At 37.7% G+C, this 14,033-nt stretch overlaps 1 protein-coding gene across 1 annotated transcript in view; it reads left to right on the plus strand.

The window, feature by feature from the left end:
* NRG3 (neuregulin 3) overlaps positions 1–14,033 on the plus strand; it is a 1,091,888-nt gene that overhangs the window by 37,565 nt on the left and 1,040,290 nt on the right. The window lies entirely within an intron of this gene.

The raw sequence follows: 14,033 nt of genomic DNA on the forward strand, positions 1-14,033 counted from the left end.
GGGCCGACAAGGTAAATCCATTAAGGGTAAGGTAGGAAAGAATTTATTTAAAACCATAATTAAATGCAGTCACATTTAACTCTTAAAACCTACTATCGTGGACTTTTGTATATGAAAACACATTGATGAGCCACTTAGGTGTGGATAAAGAGCCCTCAGAAAGTAGATAAGAAAACGAAAAGAATAGACTTTACCTAAGTAATAAGGCAAGAAGTACGAATTTTCAGGGAGTAACTTTGACAAGGTGGGAAATGCTCTGTAGAGGTGGTAGCTTATGGACTTTTAAGAGCAGACATATCTAATAAGTTGTTTGTAAGTTATCTGCTCTGAAATGCTGTGATGGATTTCCCTCCATTACCTTCAAACCATCAGTAAAGGGATCTACACCTACAGCCTTGAGACAGTAATGTTTTGGAGTTAAAGGAGTGGGCATATCAGTGAAGTGAAAGGCTCAGTGTGGAGGTGAAAGCAGCATCAATATAGAGTCCAGTGTGCTGCTGACCCTTCAATAGATCTGATACAAATTTGTCTTTTTTCCCCACATTTACTGTAAGGTAGTGATCCTTAGGGATCAGGGAAGAGGGAAAAGTCATGTTAAATGAAGAAAGCATAATTTAGTCTTGGTTAGAATATATGTAGCTGGTACCACCTCTGCTAGGAAAGGCTGATAATTGGTGACAAACATTGAAATGTAATATATCCAAAGTGTCTATATATGATAGGTATTTAAGAAACATTAAATATTTCCCTTTTTAAAAATGATCTAAATTCAGCTAAGGATATTTGATATTATAATATTCCTCAGATTTTAGAGATATAATTCACACTCCATAATAATTCCGTGATTTTTTTATATATTCATAAGATTGTGTAATAATACTACACAATTTCAGAATATTTTCATTTCATTACCTCAAAAAGAAACGCTGCACCCATTAACAGTCATAACCATTCTTCCCTCCCACCAGTCCTTAGCAACCACTAATTTACATTCTATCTCAATAGATTTGCCTATTCTGGACATTTATATAAATGGAATCAAATGATATGTAGTCTTTAAATCTGGTTTCTTTCACTTAGCATAATGTTTTCAAGGTTCATCCACATGTAACATATATCAGTATTTTTTCCTTTTTATGGATGAATAATGTTCCATTGTATGGAGATCCCATATTTACATTGCATGTTCATTAGTTGATAGATATTTGAATTATTTCCATTTTTTGGTCATTATTAATAATGCTATGATGAGCATCCATGTAGAAGTTTTTGTCTGGACATTTGTTTTTATTTCTCTTGTCTGGACATTTGTTTTATACACCAATGAGTGGAACTTCTAAATCATAAGATAATTCTGTTTACTCGTGAGGAACTGTCAAACTGTTTTCCATAGCAGCTGCAGAACTAAACATTCTCACCAACAGGGTTCCAATTTCTCCAAATCTTTATAAAACTAATTGTCTTTTTTTTTTTTTTTTTTTTGCTATCCTTGTGGTATAAAATGGTATTTCATTATGGTTATGACTGGCATTTCCCTAATGACTATTGAATATATTTTCATATGCTTCTTGGCACATGTATTTTTTTCTTTTTGAAAAATGTCTATTCAAAATCTTTGCCCATTTTATAAATGGGTTATTTGGTTTTTTATTGTTTTAAGAGTTATTTTTATGTTCTGAATTTTAGACCCTTATTAGAGATATAATTTTTATATATGTTCTGTATCTGGTTGTGCATTCCTTGAATTTATACTATTCGTAGTTTGTTGAGTATTTTGGATTTGTAGATTACTGGTTTTACATCACATATAGAAAGTTTTTGGCCTTTATTCCTTCAAATATGCTTTCTGCCTCTTCCTCTCTTCTCCTTCTGGGAATTCCATTATACTTACTTGGTATATTCAATGTTGTCCCACAGGTCTCTGAGGTCTTGTTAATTTTTCTTCTTCAAATGTGATAATTTCAATAAATCTATCTTAACATTTGCTGATTTTTTTTTTCTACCTGCTCAAATTTGTTCTTGAGCTCTTCTAGTGACATTTTTATTTCAGTTTTTGTACTTTTCAACTTGAGGGGTTTTTTCGTTTGTTTTTTGTTTGTTTGTTTTTTAGGCGAGGCAACCTTTGGTTGACCTCACAGATTGCAAGGACCATGTCAGTTTATAATCCCTTATTTTTTATTTTTTATGCCTACAGCATCTGGTATTCCTAGATGGTCTCCCATCCAAGTACTAACCAGGCCCGATACTGCTTAGATTCTGAGATACAACTCGAATTTTTATTTCATTCTTTTTTATCACTTATAATTATGTACTGATATTCTCTGTTTAGTGAGACATAGTTCTCATACTTTCCTTTAGTTCTTTAGACATGGTTTCCTTTATGTCTTTGAATATATTTAAAACAGCTCATTTAAAATTTTTGTCTAGTAAACCCAAAACCTAGGCTTATTAAGGGAAAGTTTCTTTTGATTGCTACTTTTCCCTGTGTCTGAGTCATGCTTTTTTTCTAAGCGCATCTCATAATTCTCAGTTAAAAACTGGCCTTTTGTATAATATAATATCACAACACTGGAAATCAGATTTTTTTTCCCCTCCCTATAGCTTGTTTTTATTGCTGTTTGTGGCTGTTGATTATTTGCATAATGGATTTCTTGGTCTAATTCTGTAAAATCGTATGTGCTCACTAAGTTTTGGGATAGTTTGCTTATTAATTAGTTAATGATTTCACAGAAGTTTCCTCAAACATCTGAAACCAACACGTATCCCAGTCTTTGCCAAGTGGTTCTATGTGTGTTGGGACACATCTTTAATGCTTTGACAGTATGTAACTCTGCCTTCACCTTCACTTCCTGTTTATACAGAGCCCCAAATTCTGCCAGAGATGAAAACTTACAGCCTTGGCAGATTTTTCCTGGGCATATAAACAGCCCTATGTATGTATTCTGACAAATATGTTGGAGTTTTCCAAATCCTCTATGATCATTTTATTCCCTAGCTTTTCTTTTCAAGCTTTTTGCTTAGCTTATTGTTTGTCTCAACTATCATCTACTGCTACAAAGTTTAACAATTTCTTCTAATTTTTAAAAACAAATTCCCTTGGGGAAAGGCTTTTCATACTTCATGTGCTCTGAGTCATATGAAATAAAGTTAGCCTTGTAATTGGCTCTTCCAAGGAATCACCAAATAGGTCAAATAATGACAATTCTCTGGCAATGAGGCTTTCAAAGGTCTCCAACTCCATTTCCCCCTCTAGTCTGCTTTTTTTCACTGTGATTTTAGGCTATCAGTTTTTAAGGCTACTGTGGAGCTGGAGAAGAGGGACAAAATTAGGACAGCCTTGCAATTCTCACCAAGATTCAGCCATTTTTATCTTGAATAAATGCTCCCCAGATTGCTGCTCTGATTAATTTCCAGAATTCTAAAAAAGTTGATTTGGAACATTTCTCCTAATTTTCTCATTGTTTTTATAGAGGAGAAAATAACATAGAGATCCCTACTCCATTATTTTGCTGACATCACTCTTAATATTTTACATTACCAAAAAACAAATTAGATATTTTATGTAAAGGAGAAATTCTTGGCAGTGTGTAAACTATATTATTTGGTAGGTTCTTACCAGAAGAGTTCTCTAATATATAAGGCACTAATCCATGAACAAAATAGTGGTAAGAATGACTCTGAGGGGTTGCTAGATTCAGCTGATAAACAATATGCTGAGTTTGCATGGGACCTATTTATTACTTTGAATTTCATTATTTCAACCCAGTTGACCAAAAGTCAACAACAATAATTGAAAGAACTGAAAACATAGCTTCAAAAGACATGAGCTTAAAATTCCTGGCCCCAGCAGCACTGAAAAGGAATAAAAAGCATTATATAAAAGATCCAAAAGGAAGGATTTAGGGGGCAGATGAAAGCAACCTGAGACAAAGGGGGGCCCAAATCAGTCTTCTCCGTACTTGCACCCCAATTTCTCAGGGCAAAAATGACAGTGGAGACAGTATTTCTTTTTCTTGGTTATAAACTGTCTAAGGCAGCAGTTTTCAAGAAATGAACTAGCTCTTGCCCCTAGGTATATGTACACTTGACAGCAATTGTTTTCTGGTGAGAGAGAGTACCCAGATAAATAAAAAGGACAGACTGACACATTTTATTAAAATTATGAAAAATTTTATTTTACATTTCAGTTTGAGATTTTTTTAAATAGTGTGATTTGTATAACCTCCATATTAATCAATATAAAGTTACAATTGGAAATAATTTTTCATTAACTATATCAATTGATAATGTTTGAGAGCTTTTAAATATATGCACAGTGTTTTCAAATTTGCAAAAAAAATTCACATTTGTTTTCTGTTGTTAATATCATAATAATCTTGGATTTAGGTAGTGCTTCCCACATTTTATGGATGTATATAACTGAGATGGATTTATATAACTGAAACCCAGAGTCTCATAAATTTACTGGAGTAGTAAAGATTCAAGCCTAGATTTCCAAAGTATCTGTTCAGTGCTCTTCCTACTACCCATAACCTCAATCATATAAAAGGAGCAAGAATTTACTGATCACAGTATCAGCTCTACCTGTTGCTTTATTGACACATACTTTATAAACCTATCATATATTTGATAGCCGTGTTTTCAGAAATAATATGACCCCTGGCTTAGCTTAACTAAAGTCTTTGCAACTCAGTTTAAGATGTCTTTGAAAGCATAGTGTGACACATCAACTCCGATGTGCAGAGTTCTCTTTCTCCAGGATAACATTTCTGAAACCACGCAGGTAGACAAAAGAGGGAACGAACTCATAGTGGTCCATCTTCTCTGACACACATATACACAAAGTTCTTAAATTAAAAAGGAAAAAAGAAAGAAGAAATGACCATTTTTTGCATAGGGAAACAGAATTGCTAGGGGAATTTGAATGATGCAAGTTTTTCTGGAAGCTTTAAAGATGAAAGGAATCACTTTTTACACATTAGTCTTGTAGAATGATGAGATCTTGAGTGTGCCTTGCTAATTCAAATGGTCATTGGAATATAGCTTCCAGAAAAGACTGCTTGAAACTTTTCTTGTGAAAAAGGTACAGTTCCCTCCAGGACCTTCCTTCAACACATTTGTAGATAGCTATAAATTTTAGTTTTCACAGACCTTTTGATGTAACTTTTAAATCTTTCTGGGTCCCTTTTGTAAATTTTGATACAATATGAGGTAATTTCTGTCACTCTTCAAGCCCAGATGGAATTTCTAGAAGTTACTAAGGTTTTCTCCTTTTGCTTAAAAATCTATCTATCTATCTATCTATCTATCTATCTATCTATCTATCTATCTATCTATCTATCTATCATCTAACTGTATATACTTCTGTGATAAGAGAAGGGAAGTGTGCATTTAGAGTTCAAAGTCAGGAAACTAATCATATTTTGCCTAACAGCTATCTTTCTGCTTAGTCAGTTGTCCAAATAAATCAGAGTGTGCCGTGGAGAACCACTAGGAATGCAAATTGTGAATTTACTTCTTTAGAACTTCCAGAGAGAGAAAGGACATCAGGGAGAGCTGCGTGTGGGGTGGCAAATAGTGTATAATTATTTGCAAATCTGCCTTAAGGCAAGAGAGCATCAACTTCTATTAGGTCTGAGTGCCAGGAGAATATTTCCTTGCAAATTGAATATTTCCCAAAGATAATTTTTATCTTTACATCATTATTTTTATATTTACATCATTCTTAAAGTGATGATTCTGAGATTTTTGCCTAATGATTTCTTTAATATTTAAATCATTTACCATAGACGGTGTCATTTTCATCTTTAATATTATCCAATGTAGTAGAGATTATAAATTGCTTCTATTTACAGTGATTCGGGGAGGTGAGAGTTGGGTAGATCTTATTCCAGTCCCAGGTGGAGAGTTCTTCATACAAGTAAGGATCAGTTCTATAGTTGGTTGCTATTCTAAACAACTCTTGTCAGCTTCCGAAGCAAAGTCGGCTTTCCTTGCAAAGTGCAGTGGAAGCCAATTGGCCTGGTTAGTCTCAGGGGGTCAGCTTTGCATTTCCTAACACTGAGAAATTCCTTTGGGTAAACAAGCTGAAAGAGTTATCTGTTTTCACTTTCTGTATCTTACTTGTGTTTGGAATCTAATCCTCACTGTTCAGTATATAGTTTTTTCCAATCCATACATACAATCCCATTCCTATTCCACTTTATTTCCTAGATAATACAAAATCTGCTTCCATGTCCTCTCTTCCTTCTTTATATATATACATGAATATATATATATATTCATGTATACACACACACACACACACACACACTCTAAGCACAAGCATGCACATACAGAATTATTGTTCAAATGTCAGTCAAATGTCCAAAATAATCTACTTTCAAAAGAGAAGATAGTCTCACACTCTTACAATTATTCCAACATTAATTTTAAACAATGATTATTAAACTCTTGAATTGAGATAAAAGTATGCTAGCTAAATTCCCAAGAAAGAAAACAAAAACTTTGATATAGTTTGTGTTTTTTTTTGTTAAATAAATTTTATAGGCTCATCTCCATGGTGTTAAAGAATTTACTGCAACATAGTTTTATGACTTTTAAATTCTAAAATAGTTTCTGATAAGTTAACTCGAATATAAAGAACGTTCTGTCAAATTCAGATACGATTTTTATCTCACTCCTGTGGAATTTCTATGCTTTTTCACTGTTTTTCAGAGATACTAAATATTGGGAGATTATTTTACTTTATATTTTCCGTGTAAAAAGGAAACAATTCTATAAGACATGTTACCATTCTTATTTTAACTAATAATTATTCGCATGAACACATTTTAAAAATGCTAAAAAGAGAGCTATAAATTTATGTCAATATCAATGTTGAACTTTACTTGAAACTTTTACTCCTGGAAAACAGCAATGTTTAAGATAACCGTCCCCACAATTTTGGTTTTCAGAAGTCCCTTCACCCTTTTATGTTCCAGGAAATGGCTGCCCACAAGAACTACCCTTCCACACATGATTTAGATTAGACTCCTTGTAAACTCTTTCTTACGTCTCCCATAAGACTAGCAGATGACCCTGATGAGGCCAAACAGATTTTCTCCCTTTTCCTGGAACTGTTCTAAAGAGCGGATATAGACCCTCCAACTTCTTGTTCTTTATCTCATGAATGATTACCTAAAATTAGGTCTATCCCCATGAAACTCCATAGACGCAGAGATAAACATTCCTGTTCAGCTCACTGACTGAGCCTTCAATTAATTGCAAAACAACCACAACTGTAAATCACTCTTTGTTCCTAAGAGAACCAGAGGCAAAAGCACCATGCTGAGACAGTGTGATCTTCAGTTCTGGGTGCTCTCAGTATTACAATTGCCTAAATAAAATCATTTTCCTTCGATGCTTTCTTTATTCTTTGGCATCAATGACGCCGAACAAAACTATAACTCTATTCAGATAATACCAAACAAAACTCTGGAGCTAGTTGGTAAGTTCATCACCAAGCAGTCCTTGAATAATCTTTTCTTCCTTTACTGTTTGCCTTTGGCTGACACAGTTACATACAAATATAAACATGCAATTGTACCTTTGTTGAAGTCTTTGTTTAAAATAGGGGATCATCCTAGCCAAATGACTTATTTTAAATCTCGAAAGGCAGGATAAAAAACAGGTGTTCTAAGTCCTCAAAACCCCTTGAAGTATTTCACAAGAGGTAAGTACCATTAACCGTTTTAGTTTTTGCTGATATTTTTAATAAATATGTTTTCCTTCCTTTTTCTCAATTTATAAGCACCAAGCAAGTTTTGTCCTCTTGAGATATCTTTTCTTAGAGACAAAACAGATGGGTCAAATCTACTATCAGCTACTAATACTTACTCCTGGTAATTGTGTGGGTTTCCTTGGAGGAGGTTACAAGGTGTGAGCTGGAGGGGCACACAATGGAAGGAATAAATGTACACTCATCACCCGGGGCTATGAGGTCAGTGCTTTTCTACAGTTTCTCTTTGCTAGTCCTGAAGCTTACATACCCCACCAAGAACCAACTAGTTAATGGAAACAATGCAGTGTGAAACTCCTGTAAATATCTTCTGCAAAATTTGTTGGAATAGACGGACTTCTTACATAATGCTCCAAAGAGGCAATTTGGATTTTCATTAAATAAGAATACTTGCTACTATTTCTGAGTTTCCTACCATGTGCCAACCACAGAACTAGGCATTTCACACGTGACATTTTTCAACCGCACAACAACCTGCTGAATGTCAGATTCAAGTCAGTCTGATTCTAAAATTTCTCCTTTACTGATGATTGATTCATGTCAATAATAAACTTCCAGATCCGCTATAGACAATAAGAGATAGATTGAGGAGCACCTGAAAACCTTTGCAGACTACCAATAATCCTTGAAAGAGATTGTGGAAAGAAAATAACTCTATATTTGTCCTTTTGTTTTAATATTCTGTTAGATAAAGCAAGTTGGGCCCACATCGGGCACCTCAGCTACTGTGACCACAGGTCTCAGGGATTGATACTGAGGCTGTCTGTCCTCAGGTTTCTCTGAACAGCTCAGCAGGGAGTCCCTAGGGTGCAGACATAAAGTAAACTGGTGAAGATTGTGGAAAATGATCTGATTGCTTTTTTTATATAGAGTGTTATGAAAATTTCATCCACAAATCTAAGAAAGCAAAATGTGTGATTCTAAAAAATGCAGGTGAGATGAAGCCAGAGTGTTATTTATACAAACATAAACTCACATCATCTCCTTCTGAATGCTCTTGTATTAAGCCGCTGTTCTTAGGAATGATGAAGTTGAAACAAAGATGTTTTTTCTTGTTATAAGAAAACATTTCAGGGAGCTGGCTTTCTGTATTGTATGTCTTCTATGCTTGCAGCTTTACTTATATTTAACTCCGTCTGGAAATGGTGAGAAGCCTGTGAATTGCCAAATAAAATCCTGCGATCTGAAGAGAGGGAAAGAGAACGTGAACCCAGGATCTTTGTTTCTGACCATGTTGGGATGACATTTTCTTGGTTCTTTCCAAAGCATTGAGTCCTCTGCTATTGCTCAATCAGTGAATTTTCAAGGCAAACTTCCATCTATCAGTCCTCCAGTTTCAGATCCAAACAATTTTTTTTCAAACGAATAGAGTTGTCTAGTGATCTAAGAAAACTATATCTATCAATGTTTGGGAAACATATCAGAGATAAAAAGGCAAAATTATTGACAAAGGGGCAGTTAGATAAGATGAACACTAATGGCAACTTTGAGAGCCCAGAATGAAGTACACATGTTGCACCCTAAATTACAGGCAGTTGGAATTCAATGAAAAAAAAAAAAAAATCAAATAGCTATCTCACTATGACTCTCAGATGCTTCAACATTGAGTTTCCAGCTCATTTTCTACTTCCGCTTCTTCTCATTTTCTACTCACCCTACATTCCACCCGGACTCTTACTACTGTAGGGTGGCTTCATATTTTCTTGGCATGGCATATGCTTAAAGTGCCCTCTGCTTCCACAGTCCACTTTAGCCAACTCTTTGACTTGTGATTCTTGAGGCCATGTGTCTATCCCAATCCAATGAGACCCAGCCAAACTCTAAGGGTCCAATTCGAACTCACTAGGTCACTCCTTTGAGACCCCTCTCATTTATACTGGCGTAAGAAAGGCCTTATACTTGTGCTTCTCCCCCCGTGAACTCAGAGCACAGCTTCTGCCAAGGAAATCCTCTTCACAAAAATCCTCCTTCAATTTCCAGTGTTTTGTGACATCTACCTGGTTCTTAGTTAATCTGTTTTGAAACTTTGATATTGTCTTCTGACAACTCTCACTGAAATTTCACATGTTTTATCATAGTGCCTCATTCAAAACCTCTAATTTCACAGCGCATTTGTTATAGGGCATTCAGCATTTCCTACTTTATGAGAGTACAATTAGGTGACTTTCCAAATACTTTAAGTCTGAACATTGTTACAATTGTCTTTTTGACTAAGATGTAGTTACAATTAGAATTCTTCACCTTTCCACTTTGAGTTTTTTGCATTACAGCATTTGTGGATTTTAGTGTTTATTTTATTTATGACATTGGGATATAATGCATAACTTCTTGGAGTCAAGATGTTATGAATAGACACATCCAACTGGGGATTTTTTTAGTACATTTAGGGTAGGTCCTATGTATAAGATACCAAATGCTCACATGAAATAAATAAGATTATTTGTTGAGACCTACAAAGAAAACAATATGCTTCTCTTTAAAAAAGGCCACCGTGATTTACTACTAAATGTGTATCGTTGTAATAACAGTGGTGAACTGAACCAAGAGAGGATAAGGAATGTGCAATCATACGAAGGTTAAACTCATCAACACTTTGTAAAGTGTTTACTTTGTGAAATGTTTTGAGATATCATATTGCCTACACACATGATTCCAGTGGATATTAAAAAGAATATTATGATCCTGCAGGCCAGACTGGCTTCTGTAGTAACTGCATTTATCCAGGGAACACACAACTGATAAAAGAATACCCTGATAATCTTAGGAGTGTCAAGTCCTCATGGCCTGTGAAGATGGTAAATAGTTTAGGGATACTGAGATTGAAGAAAAGATGTCCTGTGTAATCACACCAAACAGACATGTTCTTTGTGGTCCGAAACAGTAATACTCATTTTCTGATAATTGTTTTTATTGTTCAGCTCGCCTACAAAAATGTAAGTTCCATGAAGGTAGAGAGCTTTTTTTTTTTTTGTATCCTCCATGCATAGCAGCTAGGTCAGCTTAGAAGGAAGGATAAAAGTATGAGAAGGTAGATTTTTGGCTCAACACAAAGACTTTTCTAATTATGTATACTATCTACAGGCTGGATGATTTGCTCCAAAAAGTGGTGTATTCTCTAGAGCTCCAGCTGGATCCAGATGACTGTTGGGTAGGGACTGTTTGGGATTGAGAGATTAGAAGTATTTGGCCACCAAGTTTACTTCCAGCTTTGTGGGTCTAAAGATGGACCATTGGCAACGAATTTACAATGGAGGGAATCCAGGACAGTCGTATTGTACTGTTAATGATGACTACTAATTGAACTTGGGGTATGAGAGCTAAGGAGTAAGAGATGGCACTGAAGACTCTCAGACTGAGGATATTGGTGTCATTGAAGGGAAAAACTGAAGTTCAATAGAAATGCTGGTTTGTGGAAAAACTATAAGCGATAATTGGAAATTCAGAGTTTAATATGTTAGTGGATCACACAGAAGACACCCAGAAAGTGATTATATCCAGGCAAATATGGAACTCAGGAGAGGCTGAGGTATGTCTTGATCATTTGCTAAAAAAATCCACACTGCTCTTTATAGGAAGATATCTGATAATGATGCTTAAAAGGTACCATAGGTGAATAGTCCATTTAGGGAGACAATTTTATTAAATTATGTGGAATGTAGGTATTATGGTTTCATTTCACAAATGAGAAAACAGAGGCCAGAGTGACTTTACTATTTATAAAGGGCAGAACTCTAACTTGAATCCTTGTCTTCAAAGTCTGGGTGTGAATATCTTTACTCAGCATTCTGCTTCAGAGAGCTGTGAGTCACTATACTGTGACTCCTCCTTACCATGACTATCTGGCTACTCACTGGCAGCAAGAGTGTCCATCATTTGTCTTTGACTCAACTGTGGACACCCTCTGCCCCAATTCTAGTTCTAGTGCTTACCACCTGCTACTACGGGAGCCTTATAAGAAAACTGCAAATTAATGATGGTTGCACTAGCCAAATTTTCTTGGATGGGCTGGTATAACCTGCTGCTCAATGCAATGGCTTCTCTTTTTCTCTCTTTCCCTCCCTTCCTTCTCCCTCCCTCCCTCCCTCCCTCTTTCTTTCCTTCTAGTGATGATGTTCACTGTGAAAGCAGCTAATGGTGCAGTCAAGTGCAGTGGCTTGGGATCTAGGAGAAAATGAGCTCAACAGGGAACCATGAATAAATTGTTAAAGTTAAGTGGAAATGAGAAATGGAGGGAATTTGCAGAGGTAGATGAAGAAGGCATTGGGGAGCAGAGACAACATGGGGTGAATGTTGTGTGAATGCAGTTTCAGGGGAGCATTTGCCCAGCTGCAGCATTATAGCACCTCTCTTTTATATTGGATCTATTTCAGCAGGGAATGAAGATGGGAGAGGCCACAGGAATAAAGTGGGGGGGCGGGTCAGTGAACTAGGAGTGTTTTGGAAAGTACTTTTATGTCTCATGTAGCTGACAGTAGCACCTACTGTATAATTTCACATTTTGTGTGAAAGCTAACTTTTATTTGCTATACAGAAAACCCTGGTGAGCAACTTCCCAGAACCTACAGAAAGCAGAGATTGGGTCAATTTTACTTAAAAGGACTGTGCTTGGCATTGGAAGGCTGAAAAAATATAGATTCAAGGGTTTGTGGTATTTTTTCTACTTGCAATTTTTGGAATCATAATTCAGCACTACTGGATTAGGGCATGTTCTATCAAACTAAAAATCAAAAGCTTTCCCATGGGGAAAGTCTCAATGTTATAGTTGAAAGAGGTGACAGCCGCATTACTGCCATCAAAAATAATTTATTAACCGTGTCTGTGCAAAATACTTTAGTGGGCACCAAATCCTGGAGGCTTTCTCTATTCTCTTCAGTCTTTTCAGTGTACCGTTCGGTTCCCTACCTGTGAATAAAATGGATAACTTAAAAACTTCATCTTTGTGGAGACTGCTACAGGACAAGAGAATGCTGGTTCCATCATCCACACCAATTATACAGTGCTGGGGAGGTGTATTAGGAGGCTGCTATCCTCAACCTCTCAGTCTTGGAGCTTGTAAATAAAAACATCTTCCTGGTTTCCACTTTAGACCAGGAAATCTGGGGAGAGTTGACAGGCGAGGTTTTTCACTGTCAGCATAAATCATGCTGATGCTGGCTCTTTACCCCTTCTTTCCTCGCCCTGTCGCCCAGGCAGTTTCTACACTGCACCTGAGATATAGATACGCAGGTGTCTCTCTATCCAAGGGAAGAAACCAGTAACAGAATTTTGAATACCAACTCAAATCATTAAAAATTTTACTACTCACAATCAGTTGCCTTGTGAAGCGTGTGCGTGTGCGAATATCAACATTTAAAGAGGATTTTTTGTTGTTGTTGTTGTTTTGTTTTTTACAATGTAAGTTATAAATCTGCTTGGGGAGATCTGCTGGGTCCAATTGTACAAAAGTCGTTTGCTTCACCAGCATTTCTTTAAGGAACTCGGAGGGAAAGGTGGCTCTCCATCCAACAGCACCCTCCATCAGTCAGGAGAGTGCTGGCACCCTCCCACGCGCACACGCCCCCGCTCCCTTGCCCCGCAGCGTCAATCTCTGACCCCACTGCATCCGCACCGCACATGGGCTAACAATCGGTCGGAAGCTGCTTTTGCCACACACTTCTAAGCGGGGGTTTGCTTAGATCATTTATTTTTCTCGTGCGCATTAGGAAACCATCATTAAGTGTTGGTGGGAGGCGCTACTCTTCTTGAAGCCCAGCCCGTCCGCAGAGGCTCGGCTCACACCGCGCCCACCCTGCTGCCAGAGCCCGCCTAGAGCCGCCTCCGGCCCGGGTCCGCGTCGCCCGGAATTTTCAACGCGGTCTCTCGCTTCACCTCCCCAAGAGCAACCGGGAAGCGGCGCCGCGGAGTGATTAGAAACCCACTGCGGCTTGTTGGGTTCCCTCCGCCGCGGGTGGCACAGCACCTGCCGTGGGAGCCCCGTGCGCCCCGGGCTCGCGGCGGTGCAGCTCGCTGGAGTTTGACTCGGGCGGTGACGGCGGCGCGGAGCCGCAAGCGGCGGGAGCGAGGCGAGCCCGGCCGCTCGCCCTCCGCGCTGCGTTCGGATTGGTCTTTCCCAGAGAGTGCTGGCCGAGGGTTGGCTGCGGGCCGGCTGAAGAACAGGTGCAGCCCGCCGCCCGGACTCGCGGCGCGCCGGGTCAGGCGAGCGGCGGCGGCCAGGCCGGCCCCCTGTGTCGGAATGCGGCTCTTCGGAGCTCGG

Source organism: Pteropus vampyrus, unplaced genomic scaffold, assembly GCF_000151845.1.
Source record: "Pteropus vampyrus isolate Shadow unplaced genomic scaffold, Pvam_2.0 Scaffold20, whole genome shotgun sequence".
NCBI classification, from domain to species: domain Eukaryota; kingdom Metazoa; phylum Chordata; class Mammalia; order Chiroptera; family Pteropodidae; genus Pteropus; species Pteropus vampyrus.